Consider the following 19,066-nt stretch of genomic DNA (forward strand, 5'->3'; position numbering starts at 1 on the left):
TGAAATAACATTTTAAGTACTTTTAAAAATGTGTTTATGTAATTTTATAGTCGTACAAGGAAGTCACCCTAGTGTCCACATCAGATTTTTTTTTATTGACCACCAAACTGAAATCGACCACCAGCAAAAAATGCTTAATTATTTATATCTCTGATAAAATGCTATAAATAAAACCAGTTAAGCACATTCTTTTTATAGTTTTTTAATAAATATATGGAATGTTAAACATCAGGAAAATAGACGCAAAACGAATTTTTTGAAGCTTAATTTAGTGTAAATTCTTTTACAAATTTTATTCAAATTAGTTGAAAATTAAAAAAAAAAATGATGCAAAAAAAAATAGGTTTTAATATTTTATTTAACTAAGTTTTTCCAACAAGTTGTTCATAAAATTCTATATTTATTTAATTATGATCTATTTATCATTTTTTTTTTTTTAATTAAATTAAGACTTAATAAGATTTTAACTTGACGTTTTTGTTATGAAAATAAATATTTTTTATAATATTTATACATTTATACTTTTTTATAAAAATGTGATGTTTAATTTTAATTGTTCATATTAATAATGCTAACTTTTAATTATGAATATTATTCCAAATAACGTTTTGAATTTAAGAAGTTAAAATAAAATAATATATATAATTTTTATTTTCTTCATGTATATAATGCACATAAAACTAGTGCAACATAAATCTTGCTGTCGGATAAAATAATGTTTATTATTTACATAATTACATTTTAAATAAACCGCGAAATAATGGAAATATATTTTGCGTGGAAGGGAAGTTTTTTTAATTTTATGTTTCAGAGATTTGACCGTTGTAGCAGCACTGTACGTTTAAACATTAGAATGCTCGGTACAGGGCGTTTACTGCTCCTGTTTCTTCTGCTGGGACCAGAGAGCAAGCCCTAAACAGTGCGTACAGTTAGTAAACAATACGAACTGAAGTGATAAGGTTCGTTTTTAAGGTGGTATGTCGTTACATAGGTTAGTTTTCTATAAATATGTTTTAAAATAATAAAATTAATTATTGTTAATGTGCGACGTATTAATTTATTTTTAAAACATATTATTTTTTTTTTATAATGACTTTAGATTTTACTTTTACCCGTAATAGTGTATGGATGACATTTTGGCGCGAATTATTTATTCGTCGGGATTTGATAAACGAGAACAGTGGGAGAGACTGTGACATTTGTTGCTGTCTTCGGGAGTTAGTAACTGCTGCTTAGTATTCTGATTACGAGTTTTCCTAATTATTAAAAAACGTTTAACCGACACGATTATCCACTTGTTGCCTGTTAAGGTATTTGTTTTTGTATTATATTTAATATTAATTTATTTATTAAGTTGTATTTGTCCATCTTTACAATATTTTATTCTTTTAATCATAACCTTATACAAATGTAGCCTACCTGTTGCACAGCCTACTACTATGTTTTATTCCAACTATTATTTATGGAAGTATCGTTATTTTGTTGTACCTTTGTATAAATTTTGAAATTACTATTTAAAGCAAAGATTGAAACAGTTTATAACTTAATATGAATTTTTATGTAGTAAAATTAAAAATACTGAGTAATAGTTAATTAGTTTTATTTTTATTAAGTAATTTTTTTATTAAAAATATTGAGTCATTTTTTCAGAAATTGTGTCGTGTTTGTTATGTGGAAAATTTATCTTGCATTATGAAGTAATTAATTTGCTAATTAATGCTTCATTATTGCTTCTACGTGACTTATTTTGACAATATCTAATGTAGAAGAACAGATCTATTATAGATCATTTTAACATAAATAAAATGAGTTTATTATTTCCATTTTATAATACAGCTTAGCTTATCATTTTATAGGAGCTATATTCTTGGTGAAGATTTGAATTTCTTTATTTGTAATAAATTATATGTACTCATTGGTTGTTATTATTAGTAACTAACTATTCTTTTGTCTTATAACAATTCCATTACCTCTGCCAAATAAGTTAGCGATCTGAATATTGTTCGTTGTGTTTTTTTTTATGAATATGCTGCTGAAATAGATTAGACCTATTTACTGCTTCTACTATTATTATAAGTATATTACATATTTTCGTTTATCCAAATTTTGTTCATCTTGATATTTTAATTACGCCTTTAATTTTTATGTACCTCTTGAAATTATATTCTATTATTATTATTTTTTTAATTAAAATTAACATTTCAATTCATTTAAATAAACCAATTAATTTTTTATTGAATTATATAAAATTAAATTTTTTGTTCCAATATTACGAGTATTTGAGACATTTTTATAAATTAAATTAAGCAAGCTAACTGATTATCCAAAAAAATTGAATATATTATGTGTTTTGTGAGGTTGTATATGTGTATTTTTTAACAACCTGATTAAATGAAGTCGAATCTCGTTAATTCGAATCTGAAAGGAAGAGAAAATTCCTTCCAATCATGTAGATTTTTATTTATCGAGTTTTTTTTTTAATTACGAAGGTCAAGAAATAGATTTCAGATTAGTGTGGCTCAGAATAAAATTTGTTTGTTAATTGAAACCCAACCGCCAAAGAACACCGGTATCCACGATCTAGTATTCAAATCCGTATAAAATAACTGCCTTTACTAGGATGTAAACCTTAGAACTCTCGACTTCGAAATCAGCTGATCTGAAATGACGAGTTCACCACTAGACTAAACCCTGAGGGTAGATACGGTCGGCTTGAGTCTGTACAAGACTGCACCTCACTCACACGCCACGAAAAAGGGACGCAGCTACGTACGGTCCCCGAATCATGAAAAATTCATGGAATATCTGGGGATTTCCAGGTACTCATACGAGAATAATAATAATTTAAATATAATCATATAAATAATAACTACAAAATAAATTACAGTTCTGAAAACGTTAATAAAAATTATTTGAGGCTCGTTTATGTGCACGTTGAATAGTATACAGGAAATTCAGGATTTTTAATTTTTAAATAGTACTGTTAAAATTTCATTGGAAGTAATATTGTTTCTTTAAAATAGAATCTTTTAGTTATATTTTAAATAAATTAATATATTTTTTAAACGGTTCAGTAGTTTATGTCAAGCGTATTAAAGCCCTTTCTTCTAAGCTGAAGTATTGTGTTATGTTACACGAAAACACTTCGGGATCCTTTTCCGTTTCCCCCCCCCCCATTTTTTTCGCATTTTTCAATTTAAAAATTATTTAACATGTTTTATAATAATTGATGAATTAAACATTAGCGGAAACACACTAATTTATTGTTTTACGCCGGTCATTTTAAATATTCTCCATATTAATATATTTTACATATTAACAAAACAAGTCTGTTATTAGCTATAATTACAGAATTTATTATTTGAATAATCAAAACATTATTGTTAATTAGTCAAGGTTAGCGAGCGTAGGTTAAGTTTGGTTTAATTGATTACTGACGAATCGTATGTATATCCACATAACCGAACCAAACATATTTGGTTTAAACATAATAAACACACTAACTTACTAAACCGAAATATAAATAATTCAAATAAATAAAAAAAATATTTCAATAGAATTAACTAATTTTTTTTTTGGTCTTCAGTCATTTGACTGGTTTGATGCTTCTCTCCAAGATTTCGTATGCAGTGCCAGTCGTTTCATTTCGATATCCCCCCTACATCCCTAACAATTTATTTTACATATTCCAAACGTTGCCTGCCTCTCGGTAATTCCTACTACATCTACATTTAATCTATCCAAAATTTTCTAACCTATAACCTTTTTTAGACTTCTTCAGACTAACATTCCACGCTCCAATTCGTAGAATGCTGTGTTTTAATTTTCTGGTGACCCCTTCCTTAGCAGTCCCCACCCGGAGATCCGAACGGGGACTAGTTTACCTCCGGAATATTTTACCGCGGTAGGCTCCTCCATCTTTGTTACTACATTTTCTTGGGGAAAAAAGCAGCTGTAGTTTTTCATTGCTTTCAGCTGCGCAGTACTCGGAAGATTGAGTGATGTTGATATAGTCGTTTAAGTCCTCCTGATTTACGCTCTTAACAGCTACTGAAAGAGCTGATGCCCTTTTCAGGAATCATTCCTTAGTCTGGCTCTCAAAAGATACTTTCCGATATGGTTGCACCTTCGGTATCATTGAGCACTCAAGCCCCTCACCAACGGCAAGTTCTCATGATTCATAGAGGGAGAATTGATTGACTAATGTGTTTTAATATAATATTAAATAAATCTTTTTCATGCCTATTACGCCATAAGAATTCGCACAAATGTGAATCCAACATTTGTCGAGCGGTTCCACTTTCCCTCATATTAAGTTTTTTGGAACAAGCCCACAAATTTTCGATATTTTATCGAAAATTTGAGGTCCGGTGATGGATCTACAAAATTTTCTGAGTGATTTACAATATAACGTTGAAAATTATATCCATCCAAATGAGAATCATAGGTTTTTTTCACTTGACAGACATTATTGTTGATCCTTTTTCAATGTATCCTGTTATTGTTTGAATTAATGTATTTTCGGTACGATTTGGAACAGCGTACACGAAACAATTACTTATTTCTCTGCAAGTACCTCCAAAATTCCCACTTATTTGGAAGAATTCTGCCTCTATTATACTTTCTTTGTAAAAGTGAGGACCCTTCTATTTCTATTTCTGGACACCTTATTTTTTTGGATTTTTTAATAAATGATTAGCACATACACCTCTCTCAGGTACATTTTCCAATCGGTTATTGCTTCAATTGACATTTTCAATTCTCTCGAACAAAACTTAGTTGTATATTCATAAGCCTAAATATATAAATACTTCAATGTTTTGTAGCGATATCCGCGAGTTACCAGTTTTTCTCAAACCAAATTCTTCTCTCCATGATCGTTTGTTAGACATCCAACGCGAATGTTTGAAATGAAATTGAAATTTCATTTGATGTTTTTTTTTTTACAAATGCTGGTAGTTTGTATTCTTTTTTGATTGGAAAAATTTCGTAGCAATCTCTTTGTCATTGATATCGCGAATAATAGAAATAAAAGTGTGTGATAGTTCCATGAACTGAACGGACAGAACAGAACTTGACAAAACAGAACATGAAGAAACAGAATACTGAAAAAACAAAACTGCGAAAGAACAGAACAGTGAAGAAACAGAACTATGAAAAGTCAGAACGTATCATATTTACATTCGTCTAATTTCAATTGATTAAAGAAAATACATTATTTATTGAAGGGAATAATTAGAGAAATATTTATTCGTATAATTAAATTTTCTAATGTAATTTATTTAGGATTGTTGACACAAAACACGCGTTTAAACAAAATAACGAACCAAATAATAACAAATATAGTATATTTTATACTATATATATTTTTATATAATATTATTTATAAATTATTATTTATATTTTTATATAATATTATTTATAAATTATTATTTATATTTTTATATAAAAATATATTTTTATATATTTTATATAGTATATTTTATTTAATTATTTTGTATTTAGTCATTTATTTTTATGCATAATCGCAGAATAGGGGAAGAAACAAAATGTTTATTATTAATTTTCTAGTTTAATCATACCTACTGTGCAAGTAATGGGATAAAACACTTTGGTTTTAGTATAAATACAAATATACTGCTTAATTTAAAATCAATTTAGAAATTTAAAAATTTTATCTACAATCATCAAAATAATTGTTATAGGTTGAAAAAACTTATCTATAAATAGAATTATAAAATTTAAACATTTTATTTTTGTCTTCAGTCATTTGACTGGTTTGATGCACCTCTCCAAGATTTCCTATCTAGTGTCAGTCGTTTCATTTCGGCATACCCCCTACATCTTACATCTCTAACAATTTGTTTGCGTATTCCAAACATTGCCTGCCTTATAAAGCGACTATTCCAGGATGCCTTAATATGTGGTCTATAACTTTGTCTCTTCTTTTAACTACATTTTGCAAATGCTTCTTTCTTCATCAATTTTCCGCAACACCTCTTCATTTGTCACTTTATCCATACATCTGATTTTTGAAAAACGGTTATATAAAAATTTATGTTATTTGCTAAAATATTAAAAATTAAAAAAAATAAAATTTCATTTTGTTCAAAATAAAAGGCTTAATATTTTAGCAAACAGCATAAATTTTGATAAAACTAATATTTATGGAGATATAATAGATTGAGAATTAAACTTGGCCGCCATTTTGCAATTTGCGAAGGTATTTAAGTTCTGATTGTTTGCTAATTTTAAAACTTTATTACCAAGACGCTTACCAATTATTAATACAATTTGTCTATCCGAACTTGAGATATAAATTTTTATATAAAAATAACAAAATGGCGGACAGTGGGAAAACGAAAAAGAATTTGCCATTTTTAAGGATATTTTTTGTTTAGTTTTACAAGAAGAATCCGAAAAAGTATAGCCAGCCCACCATTTTAGAAACACTATGTGTATTGAAAAAGGAATAAGAACCAGTTCGCGTTGTAGTATAAGTCAATTTTAATAACCTTAAAGACTCTTTTTAAAAAAGTTTTTTTACCTTTAAAATGCGTAGTACTTCTATCTGGGATGTTTTGAAGTAGTGTTGATTCTGCTGTTAATACATTACCAGGAATAATACACCGCGGCTGGATGTCGTAGATACTTGTAGGAAGAATCCAGTCAATGGACCATGCGGGTCAAACGAGTGAACTTTGAAATTCTAAACATACGATAAGCGACTGTACTCTCTATCTTGCAGATGGTTAAAAATCCCAAAACATTTTCTTTCCTTTATGGTTTTGTTTTTTTCCGTCTTTATTGAAAATATAATATTATATATATATATATATATATATATATATAAATATGTCCAGTAAAAAGAAAGAATAAAATAAAAATTCTGTTCTTTTTTTTACTTTTAAGGCCGCAAAGGACCACTTTAGTCAGAATGATTCAAGTTTTTTGCCGATCTTTTGGCCTTTAAGTTCTTAGCTTTTACTTTCTCCCAATATTTAATAATTCTTAATGATCTTGCTTTTCGATCCTCTTCTGAATAAACCCTTTTTGTATAATTAAAAGTTCTTACTTTAAAGTCGGTATTCGGATCTTTAATAACAAATTTAAATTTTTCGAATTTATTAAGAAAATCTTCGTAAGTCAAATTTAATTCTTGCACGTCTTCTTTAATTTCTTTGATCCATAATGGCGGATTTTTTAAAGACCAAATCGATCGATAATTCTCTTAGTAATCCTATCTTGCGGTAATCTTAAAAAGTGTGCACAGAAAGAAATTCGCTTCTTTTTCATAGTATCGATTAAGGATTACCGTGGATACCGGTGTTCTTTGGTGGTTGGGTTTCAATTAACCACACATCTCAGGTACGGTCGAACTGAGAATGTACAAGACTACACTTCATTTACACTCATACATATCATCCTCTGAAGAATTATCTAAACGGTAGTTACCGGAGGCTAAACAGGAAAAAGAAAGAAAAGTTTTCGTACAGAAATTTATTAGGCAATAATCTGTACTGATTTTCCTGTTTATAGTTTTTGTTTATGCAGGTTCTAAGAATCCTGCGTTCAACTTTAAGCCAAGGTTATTTTTCTGATTTAATCTAAATAAAGTCTCGCTCGCGTAAGTAATTACTGGTTTAACCGCAGTTTTGTAATGTCTAATTTTAGTGTTAATCGAGAGCGATTTTTTGTTGTAAGTATTTTTAGTTACTTGTAGCACTTTAAATAATTTATTAAGTCTTTCGGTCCGATTTTGTTTTTCGTTACGATTACAAATAATAAGTTTTTCTATAAGTTCTACTTTGTTTCCATTAATATTCACAGAATTAATAACTAAAGGATCTATAGCCATCATTTTAGTATTTTCGTAAGAAATTTTAAGTCCAATTTTATTTGCAAGTTCTTCTATACTTGTTATTTGTATACTGGCTTCTGCGATACTATTAGTTAATAGCGCTAAGTCGTCGGCAAATCTTAGGCGATTTAAATTTAAGTTATCTCTTTTGTATCCTATGTGAATATTTTTTGGATTAATTTTAAACCGTTCGCGCATCAGAAATTCTAGTGCACAATTAAATAATAAAGGCGAAAGTCCGTCGCCTTGTCTCAGTCCGGATTTTATGTAAAAAAGTTCGGAAAATTCGCCACTAAACTTCACTTTAGATTTTGTATTTGACAATGATAAACCGATCCTATTTTCCAATTTAGAATCCGATCCGAGATTTCTCAGAATTTTTAACATTGAAGGCCTATGTATGCAATTTCTTACGCTTTTTGAAATCAATAAAAGAAATAATCATGTTTTTGCTTTATATTATAAATATCTATTAGTAATTTCAAAGTAATAATTTGATCTGGACAACTGCGCCAAGGCCGAAAACCACTTTGGTAATCACTTAGCTCGCTTTCTAGTTGGTCCTTAATTCTATTGTAAATAATTCTGTATAAAATTTGATACGTAAAATCCAATAACGAAATTCCACGATAATTGTCCGGATTTGTCTTGTCGCCTTTTTTTGTGTAAAGGATGTATAATAGCTGTCGTCCAATGTTCTGGAAAGTTTTCTGTTCTTTATTAAGTACCGAAATAGCTTCTTTTTTCTCGAACAAGAAAGTTGAAATAGGAAAATGATGTAAAAGGCATTTTTTTATGCGTGGTTTTTCATAAATCACGAGTAATTAGATCTTACACAAAAGTACGTGCTTTTATATAGTGTAAAACTCAATTTTCTCCAATATCTATTTTGTAAGATGGAAAACTTCAAAAAGAAAGTTTTAGTTTGGTCATGAATAGTGCTGTTTGTTAACACCTATTCTCCCTTTTGGAAGTTAATTATTTTTTACCCGATGTTATCTAGTATTTAAATAGAATTTTGTAATAAAATTTATTTTTCATAGAAGATTCGTGAAATAATGCGATATTCTACTTTTTTATTACTACTATTTTGACTTTTGTGTAATTTTAATTTTTTACTATAAATTGGATGCTTCTTCGAGTTAATTATTTTGACGGGATTTTTTGTTTGTTTGAAGTTAGAAATAATAAATTCTATTAAATTATAATACATTTATATTACTTACTCCATTCGGGTGGAAAGATTTGTAAAAACTGGAAAAAGGGATGGGGGTGTTTTAAGGAAATAAAATTTAAAATCTTTACTGGAACACTTTAGCAAAAATTTTTTCTTAGAAAAGTTGAATTTTTTTTCAAGATCACAAATTATCGAAAATGTTTTATTTAATATTCATCCCCTCCCACAAAAATGGCTATATATATTTTTCTCTTTTTTAGCTATGTATTGTTTCAGAAAAGGAGATATGAGAGGGAGTTTTTTGTATCTATATTTTCTACACAAACAGACCGTCAATCCGCTATAAAAATGTTCTGCCAATCCTACTCCAATGGTCTGTTGAAAAAATAAATTTACGTATTTAAAATTTTTATTCATCTCGTAAGTTACCCGTGCATTTAAAATTAAAAAAAAACTTAATTTTTTGATAGCCCTTACTTACTCTTAAGTATTTTTTGAAAAAAAGAATTAAAAATTCCAAAATTTTCACCCCCTTTTTAAAAAATTCAGTTATAAAATTAGAAATAGATATTTTCACATAAAATTGCGAAAAAAGTACGTACTATTCATAAGTCCGGCTTTTTATGAATAAAAAGGAATTATTTTATCATAAGATAATAATAAATTATAAAATTATTGGAAATAATTGATTTTCAAAAATTAATTACATAACTTGACCGGCATAGCTAGGAAAGTAATTCGATTCATTGCCAGTTTTTTTCTATTTTCAAGCCAATAAAAAAGATAATAACTGAAAAAGATGTGCAAGTATTGTTTTAAATATTTTGAGCATCCTGACTCCTTTAGGGGAAGACACCCCCTTTTGAGAATCCCGGTCGCCGTACTACCCCTTCCGTTCTAAGCACTGATAGGCTTTACCGGAGGTCGTCTTTTAGACCTAAAGTTGATAACACAACACCGTCATCAGTTTTGTCTCTGTCAGGATGCCACAGAAGCGAAAGCTTTAGCAGATACTTCCATCAGTGTATTTACACAAGTCACTGTCGCCTTTGCATGTCTCTTCCAACCGCGACCATCTGCCACAATTTACAACCCTCATATATTATTATAACTATTAAATTAACCGATTCGCGGAAGCGTTATTCCCGCGCCTTCGTCTAACATCGAAGGTTTTACGCAAAGACTCGTTTTACATCTAAGTTCAGTTAGACTATACACTTAGATCGTTACTTGATTGATTCTTTAAATACCAAAAATACTATCCTCATACCAAGAAAACAAGTGTTAATCGCAACAATGACAATTTTGTCTTATAATTTCAGTTTACTCAAAGTCCTCTTGACTTACTTTAAAATCAAAAAATTAATGATTCTAATGTTTTAATTAAATATCTTTCTACGATTTTTTATTTTATGACAGCAAAACGCTGCAAAATCACCCGCCAAGGAAATTTAAAAATTTTAAATTTCATCAACATTTAAAAACACGTATGACCGTAACCAAGTTACAAATGTAAAAACAAAATTTAAACGCCAAAAGATCGAATTAAAACAAGATTTCGCTCCCGACGTCAGTAACTAATGTAATTTCTTCTTTTTTTAAACTGTTTTCTAAAAATAAACTTTTGTTTGGTATGGAAAACGAAATAGTTAACTGTAAACAAAACAGAAAAATGTTTAAAAGAAATATGGACTTTTTTCAACAAAAAAAAAGAGAAAAATTGATTGTTACTGCAAATATTTTACATATGATACATGTACAGCTAATTGTAATGTTGACTGTTGTATCTGAATATTCAACGTTATATCGGACATACATTATTTTGGTGAATCGTACAATTTGTAAATATTGAATGTTAAATATTTGCTTTATGTTTTATCCACGACTACAGTAAACCATAAATATTATTGTTGTTTCTATTATTTTCAGCAAAGATTTTGTTACCTGCTATAAAAGTTTTTATTTGATTTATAGTAGCAATAATTTTTTATTGAAAAAAACATGAAATAGTCAGTCAGCATTTTGGTTTTACTTACCGAATTTGTTGTTTGTTTTTTAATAAATTAGCGGGTGTTTTAAATGATTATTTTTTACTGAAAACTAGCAGACCCGGCAATGCTTCGCTATTGCTAGATTTGTTATATATATATATATATATATATAAATACAGAGTGATTCAGAAGGATAAGGCAGTACTTTGACAACTCATTCTAGAGGCTAAAAATAAGAAAAAAGTTCATGTAAACGTAGGTCCGAAAACGCTTCGTTAGCGAGTTATATATTGTGAAAGATTTTGTCCGAGTTTCAGTTCTTCGGGTAAATTAAGGCTTTCTGAAATTCTGGGAAGTTCAATTAAGGAGCAAATTCAATTGTTTCTTATGGTTTTTGAGCTGGGAAATCGAAAAAATACGTCGCAGAACTGTATCTCTCTTAGTTTCTAAGGTATTCCATGTAAAACGCCAAAAATAGGGCCAAAAAAACACATTTTTTTACTTTTAACGTACAATAACGTTGTTAAATTGGCAATAAATCGTACATTTTTTAAACATAAATTGTAGAGAATTTAATTATAAGAAGTTTGATGTAAATAATGTCAACAGAAAACAAATAAAATTTTAAACATGACTTTTATTAACAACAAAACCGACGAAAACTTAGAAGAAAATTCGTTTTGCTAACGGTATATTTTCCAGCAATATAATAAATTCATTACGTAAAAATTCCAGATAATTCCTCCCTGTGACACGATATTGTAGTATGAAAGGACCAATTAATTGGTTATCAATGATACCACACCAAACATTCCCTGAAAATCGTTGCTGGAAATTTTTTCCGCTGTAGCATGTGGGTTTTCTTCAGACCACCGATGCGCCTTCTGTGTGTTGTTTATTCCGTTATGAGAGAAAGTAGCTTCATCCGAAAATAGTATAAATGTTGATTCCTAGTAACCCATTGACAAAACTGCAGCCGGCTGGGGTAGTCACCAGGCTGGAGATGTTGCACTTTCTGAATATGAAAAGAATGCAATCCACTATTATTTAATGTCTTCCATACTCTACTTTGTGAAATATTGAGCCGTGTTGCAATTAATCGTGTGCTCGTTGCCGGACTACGTTGAACCATCTGCAGAATGTTTTCACCTTCAACATTATGATTTGCTTGTCGTTCAGATAGCGGTGGGAAGTGTACCATTCTCATGAAGATTAATAAAAATTCTAATAAATACTTTAAGATTTGGTACAACACGACCAGGATACCTATGTCGATATTCCGTAACCGCTGCCGCAGCACTTCCATGCAAAATCCATAGATGAAAATCATGTCGGCATATTCGGCATTAGTGAAGATACGCGGCATTTTTCAAAACAATACTAAACACAATTTAATTTTTTTTAACAGGTGATTTTTGTGCACTGTAAAATGAATACAAAATTACACTTCTTTACAGTTTTCTGAAATTTTTACGATAAGAATTTGTCTTAATACTGCAAACACGATTGATCAGCGAAAGGTTATTTAACATATTACCACAATTAACTGACAACAGTGAGTAGTATTTAAACAAACTGTGATGAAAAAAATCAGTGTTGCCAACTTGTTTTCCGTAGGTCTAAAATTATTGTACGTAGTAGACAAATCTGTTTTCTTTTTTTGTAACATTTTCTTCTAAGTTTTCGTCGGTTTTGTTGTTAATAAAAGTCGACATGTTTAACATTTTATTTGTTTTCTGTTGACATTATTTACATCAATCTTCTTATAATTAAATTCTCTACAATTTATGTTTAATAAATGTATGATTTATTTCCAATTTAACAACGTCATTGTACGTTAAAAGTAAAAAAAATGTGTTTTTTGACCCTATTTTTGGCGTTTACATGGAATACCTTAGAAACTAAGAGAGATACAGTTCTGCGACCTATTTTTTCGATTTCCCAGCTCAAAAACCATAAGAAACAATTCAATTTATCCCTTAATTGACCTTCCAAGAATTTCAGAAAGCCTTAATTTACCCGAAGAACTGAAACTCGGACAAAATCTTTCACCATGTATAACTCGCTAACGAAGCGTTTTCGGACCTATGTTTATATGAACTTTTTTCTTATTTTTGGTCTCTAGAATGAGTTGTCAAAGTACTGCCCTATCTTTCTGAATCACTTTGTATATATATATATATATATATATATATATATATATATAGATTAAATTAACACAATTGAATATTTGATAAAACGTTAAAAAAATTAACACTACGAACTTTACAAAATTTAACCTTTCACTTTTTCACTTTTCCATTTCCCTTTTTCTATATTTCGCTTTTACTCTTTTCCCTTTTCCGCCGTTTCCTTCTTTCTAATTTTACAGTTTCCTCTTTTTCCTTTTTCCCATGTCTCGTTTTTCCCATTTTCCCCTTTTCCAATATACTCTTTTTTTATTTTTTTCGGTTTTCCCCCGCGGGGATTATGCAAGCTGATAATTGTTTGCCTGTTTTTATTTCCTCCACTAAATGCAATAAAAATTATTAATAACAATTAATAATAGTAAATTAATAAAGATTATCAGCTTGCATTATACGGTGTGCTAGCGTACTGCCGGGTTAATTTTCTGTAATAACTCGATTGTTTGTCAACGGATTTTTACAAATGAGCTGTTAGTTTCTTCAAAATAAAACGCTTAATAAATTTTGTGAAAGTAAAAATTTGATCAAACAAATAATTACAAAGAGATATTGAAGATTAAAAAATAAAGTTGACCGCGCCATTTTGAAATCTTTGAAGTTGACGTTTTCAAAATTTTTTATTTTGTAGAATAAGACTCTAGTCTTAGATTTCCGAATTTAATTAAAATAGGTTTACCTGTTCCTGAAAAATAATTTTTTTTTTTGTTGACTATCACAGAATGGTGTCTAGAAGGAAAAGAAAGTATAATAAGACTTTTTTGGTCATTATAAGAATACATTACGTGTGGTCAAAAAGGAACTTTTTTTCTCGTTTTGGTGTCCTGGATTATTATCTGAACTTCAGGGAATACGTCTCGAAATACTACGTATATGACTAGTGTCCTAAGTACAACATTATTACTGGCAAAATTATTGCAAAATAATGACTTATTACTGGCTTTTAGAGTATATTATTATTCTTTTTTATTATGACTATATCTCATACTGTATATTGTTTTTTGGGATTTTTATACTCGGCATCGTATTTTGTATGTGTTGTTATAGTACTTTGTTATTTTATCAGCTGTATCAAATCCTTTGTAAACGAATTAGCTATTTTTAGCGTATAATCAAATTTATTAGAAGGAATTTACTTTTTGATTAATTAAACTTGGTAATTTTAACTTTTTATGTTAAAAGAATTAATATATGCTGTGATCTCACAAACAGTACTTTGTTATAATACTTTATAATATTTCTTACTAGTATTATTAATATTATTATTATTAACCTACTATTTTCTTTTCAGTCTTTGTTTCTTTTATGGACCTACCTTAATAAATACATTTTTTTCTCATTTAATGGTTGGTTCGTAGCCAGCGTTTAAATTATGCTTTAATTCTTTTGAAGTTAAATATTAATTAAATTTTTTTTTTTTTTTTTTTACAAAAAATTCTAATTATTTATTTAATATACTGTATTTATATTCGGCCTTCTTGCGTATATTTAACTAATAATTTTGAAGCGGTTATTCAGCTTAGGTGTAAAATTAATATATAATATGCGTGTAAATGCTCGTAAGTGTGAATAATATATATGACGATTTATAAATAAAAGTAAATCGATATTTTCAAAAAATAAAAATAATTGTGGAGAGAAATATCAGTTTGTATATGCAAGTAGAAACTTTTGAAACTGCTACGAAAGCCTGAAATTTTCTTTTTTTAAGCCTCCGGAACTATCGTTAGGTATTACTTCAGAGGTGAGATGAAATGGCAATTTTTTAACGAGTAAAAATGCCATGCGTGTCCGGGATTCGAACTTGAGACCTCCGGATGAAAGATCGATACGCTATCATTCGCCCCATGGAGGCCGGCACGAATGCCTGACTTACTATCCGTAAAATGTATCGGAAACTGTATTTCGGATTTGATATATATAATGTAATTTACGAAGAATGTTACAAACTTTCAGGACATGTTCTGCTGGTGAAAGTAAAGAAGTTCATATAAACAAAGATTTGAAAATGCTTCTTTAACGAGTGTCGGCTGGCAGAAGATTTCGCCCTGATTTCTGAGCATTAGATGAAATTAAGCCAGTTTTTAATTTTTTGGAGCCAAATTAAGGGATAAATTTCGTAGTTTTATGTGAAATCTGACATAAAAAATAGAGAAAAAAATAGATCCCAGAACTGTATTTTTAGAAGTTTTCGAAAATTCTGGGTTTAAAAACAAAAAATCGGGGTCGAGAGAAACACAATTTTTTGTTTGGCGGTAAATAAATTTGTTAAATGGAATCATTTATTTATTCATTTGTTAAATGGATAAGTAAAGTCCACAGAAACTAAATACAAACGTATGTTTATTAAAAAACGAAACGTCAAAATTTGGTAGATTTTAACTAAGCAGTAAAGGAAAATTACTTGATAAAAGATGTAAATATTTTAGAAAAATAAACAAAATTTATAAAAAAATAAAAATAAAATAAAATAATATTTCATTAAAACAATCTATTTTACAACTTTAAAATTAATATTATCTAAATTTGTTTGAAATAATTTATTTCGTAAGTTGGCAATACTAACAGCTAATTCTAACAATTAAGTTTTTTGTGTTGCTCGTGAACGTAAATGAATGGGAATATTGCGTGTGCATGTCATTATCTAACAATACCTTATAAATCTAACAAAGTTATTTTACGCAGAACATAATATAGTGTTTTTTTTCGACCCCGATCTTTTGTCTTTTATTCCAGATCTCTCGAAACTAAAAGTACTGTTCTGGTACTTATTTTTTTCAATTTTTCAGATCATATTTCATACAAAGCTACAAAACTTACCCCTTATTTTGATTTCTAAGGATTACTGTTGGCTTAATTTTATCAAAGGCGCAGAAATCAGAACAAATTTTTCGCCAGCCGACACTTGCTAACGAAGGGTGTCTGCATCTACTTTCTTTTTTATTTTCACCAGTAGAACATGTTCTGAAATTTGTTACATTCTTTGAGAATCCTTCTATATAAAAAACTAAACAAGATACGTCTGGTAGATTTAACCGGTTTTTTTAATTGAATTTCTTAAATATAAACTTCGATTTTTATGTTTTTGTAGAGTTTTTAATCTCTAGTAGATATTAAAAAAAAATTATTGGATTGTCTTTAAAATAACAATTAACTTCTAACTGGGTTTTCTGATGAGTTTTACATAAAAAAAAAACTTTACATCAAAATATTTATAAAACCGGGTAGCAATCTTCTTAAAATCTGTCTACGGTTATATTTTAAAAGGTTTTTTATCTCATGAGACAAAACAAACCCACCGATGATTGCCTGTTTTATTTTATTTATTTCTAGAAAGATTCGTCTAAAATCATTATTTTATTTTAATGTAATATTCTTTGTTTATTTAATTCAATGATTCTAACTAAAGCGCGGGCGCATACCTTATTTCTCTCATTTGCGCGGGTGTGGCGGTACTAGCGGCCATTTTAAATACTTTTTTACAATTTAAATATTATTAATTTATTTAATTCTACCGTTCATCTGTGACGTCACAACGAAGCAGTCGACTACAGCAGCGTAGGTCAGTGCTACGCAAGTGCTCCTTGTGGTGAGAGCGAGCACTATTAACGCAGTATACCCGCTTAGCCACCAGATAGAGCATTTTTTGGGATAGGGGTGCGATCTACTTTTTAAATATTAATTTTTAATTGTTAATAAATATGTCTACAGCTTTGTCTTGTTCTACAGCTTCTAAGTCGAAAATTTAATTGCATCATTGCCCCATATATAGAGAAGTAATTTGACCAAGCTTGGTCAAAATCGGTGCAGTAGTTCTATAGATATGAGATGAGAGACATCGAACATACAGGCATATACACAAACATTCGGAGAATTTCCATTTTCTTTTTTGGTTTCTTTAGGTGTCAAAACGTCAAGATCCGGTGAAAATCGCATACGCCCAAATTGGACTAGTACAATACTTTCCCTTCAGCTGCTATAGCGCTAGACAGGAAAGTAAAAAAAACACCCTTTCGTCACGCCGGAAGGTAGATTTCACTGGTAGTAGGGTATAAAAAGATTTCCTCCTTAAAGTTAAGAAAAACATCAAATTTTCTCAATACGACAACGGTTACATGTGAAAAACGTTTCGCATGTTTAGCATACGACAAGCCCCATTTTTTACAATTCCAGTAACATTTTGTCATCCTTGCCGTAAGGGTTGATAATATCGAAAATTTTTTCAGACAAAAGTTTTAGGTAATGTTTAGAGGAGTAACAACCACTTTCAACCGATTCGACACTGTGCCTATTAAGGGAAGTATGATTTTTTGTCTTCGAAACCTCACTTTTTCCATCCCCTGGGCCAATGGTTGGTGATATCAAAAAACGTTACTTACATAAGTTTTAGACTCTTATTCAAAGAATAGTAGGAAATTAAAACGAATTCAATATTTTATTTAATAAGAAAGTTACAGCGATATTTTTTTTTGTTGACAAAGCCCCTTTATTTCCAGCCGTACGGTCAGATTTTGCCCGTTAACGTACTCGACCGAGATTTTGGATTGTTATATTTTATGCGTCAATTTGAAAGTGATTGACGCAAAATTACGTTAGTTATCGTGTCTCTAAGAAAGTGAAATATATATATAAAAACAGACCGAATTATATGCAACATAAAAGGCTTGAAATATGAATGAAAAATGCTTAAAATATGCATGAGTGTCAAAATATGCAACTTTAAATAATAAAAAAAATAGTAATTTTTAGTTTTTTTTATTTCAAAATTAACAATTATTAAATATTCTGTTACTTTTGTAAACATAATCAATTAGAGGTACTGTTCCGCGGCTGCTTAGTACGATCTAAGATCCGTGCAGCTAATAGGTTTGGCCGGTTACAACGTACGATTTCATTTATTAACAAAGTACCCTACCGAAAACGAATGTAAATATAGCGAAAATATGCTTCACCACTAGATTTTAAGGAAAATATACAATAACCGGTGAGAATGGGGTTAATATACAAATGCATATAATCCGGTCTCTATATATGCATAAAGTTTTGAACTGACCGTAGTTTTGGGGTCTGGGGAATGTGAAACGCGAAGATATATCGAAACCTTCCGGAAGTCGAATCGTGGTACCCATTACAATAGGTAGCTTTATTACAAAATCTCCTAAAAGGTATTGTTGAGTGAATAATAAGTGGATTTTGCTTCTTAATTCTTTGTACCATTTCTTTTTTAATATTTTTATTAAGATTGTAGGAATGTAAAGATTAAAAAATTCGTTTTAACCTCTTTTAATTCATATTGTACTCTTAAAAAAATTGTTCGACTCGTTTATTTTCTTTTTAATACCGGTTTAATCTGTTAATTTCCATTTAGTTTTTTAAACCAGTAAAATAATAAGTAATGTCGTATAAAAGCTTGAAATTTCATATCATTTTTGATGCTACGATTAGGAGATTTAATTTTGATAATGATTTTATGATGCTATTAGGAGATCTAATTTTTATTTATCGTAGCATTTTTCAGTTTTTATTTTGTTTATTTACTTTTTTAATTTAAATTAATTTTGTTATTTTTATTTTAATCTCTTGCAGCCTTTTAATAGTTTAAATAAATATTGAATCTCTCTTTTAAATTCAGTAAAACCTTTCTTTTTTAAGTTTAAAAAAACATTCTATACAGCTTTATTTTACCTCTTTATTTACTTAACTGACTTTTTTTTACGAGCATTCTTTTGCATTTTAAATGTGATTATGGTGTTATTTACCTCAAAATCGAGAGAGACGTCTTTCTGGATTATTAAAATTGACAATCTCGTATTTTTATTTATCTCTGACATGTCAGAAATTTATCACAACTGAA

General features: G+C 29.1%; 1 protein-coding gene across 2 annotated transcripts in view; it reads left to right on the plus strand.

Moving 5' to 3' along the window:
- The first annotated feature begins 897 nt into the window (after positions 1-897).
- LOC142330201 (uncharacterized) overlaps positions 898-19,066 on the plus strand; it is a 747,772-nt gene continuing 729,603 nt past the window's right edge. For both annotated transcript variants that reach the window (XM_075375326.1, XM_075375325.1), the window contains exon 1: positions 898-1,310. The gene's annotated coding sequence lies outside the window, so the exon portion shown is untranslated. The remainder of the gene's footprint in view (positions 1,311-19,066) is intronic.

The sequence above is a fragment of the Lycorma delicatula genome, chromosome 9 (assembly GCF_047948215.1).
Source record: "Lycorma delicatula isolate Av1 chromosome 9, ASM4794821v1, whole genome shotgun sequence".
NCBI lineage: Eukaryota > Metazoa > Arthropoda > Insecta > Hemiptera > Fulgoridae > Lycorma > Lycorma delicatula.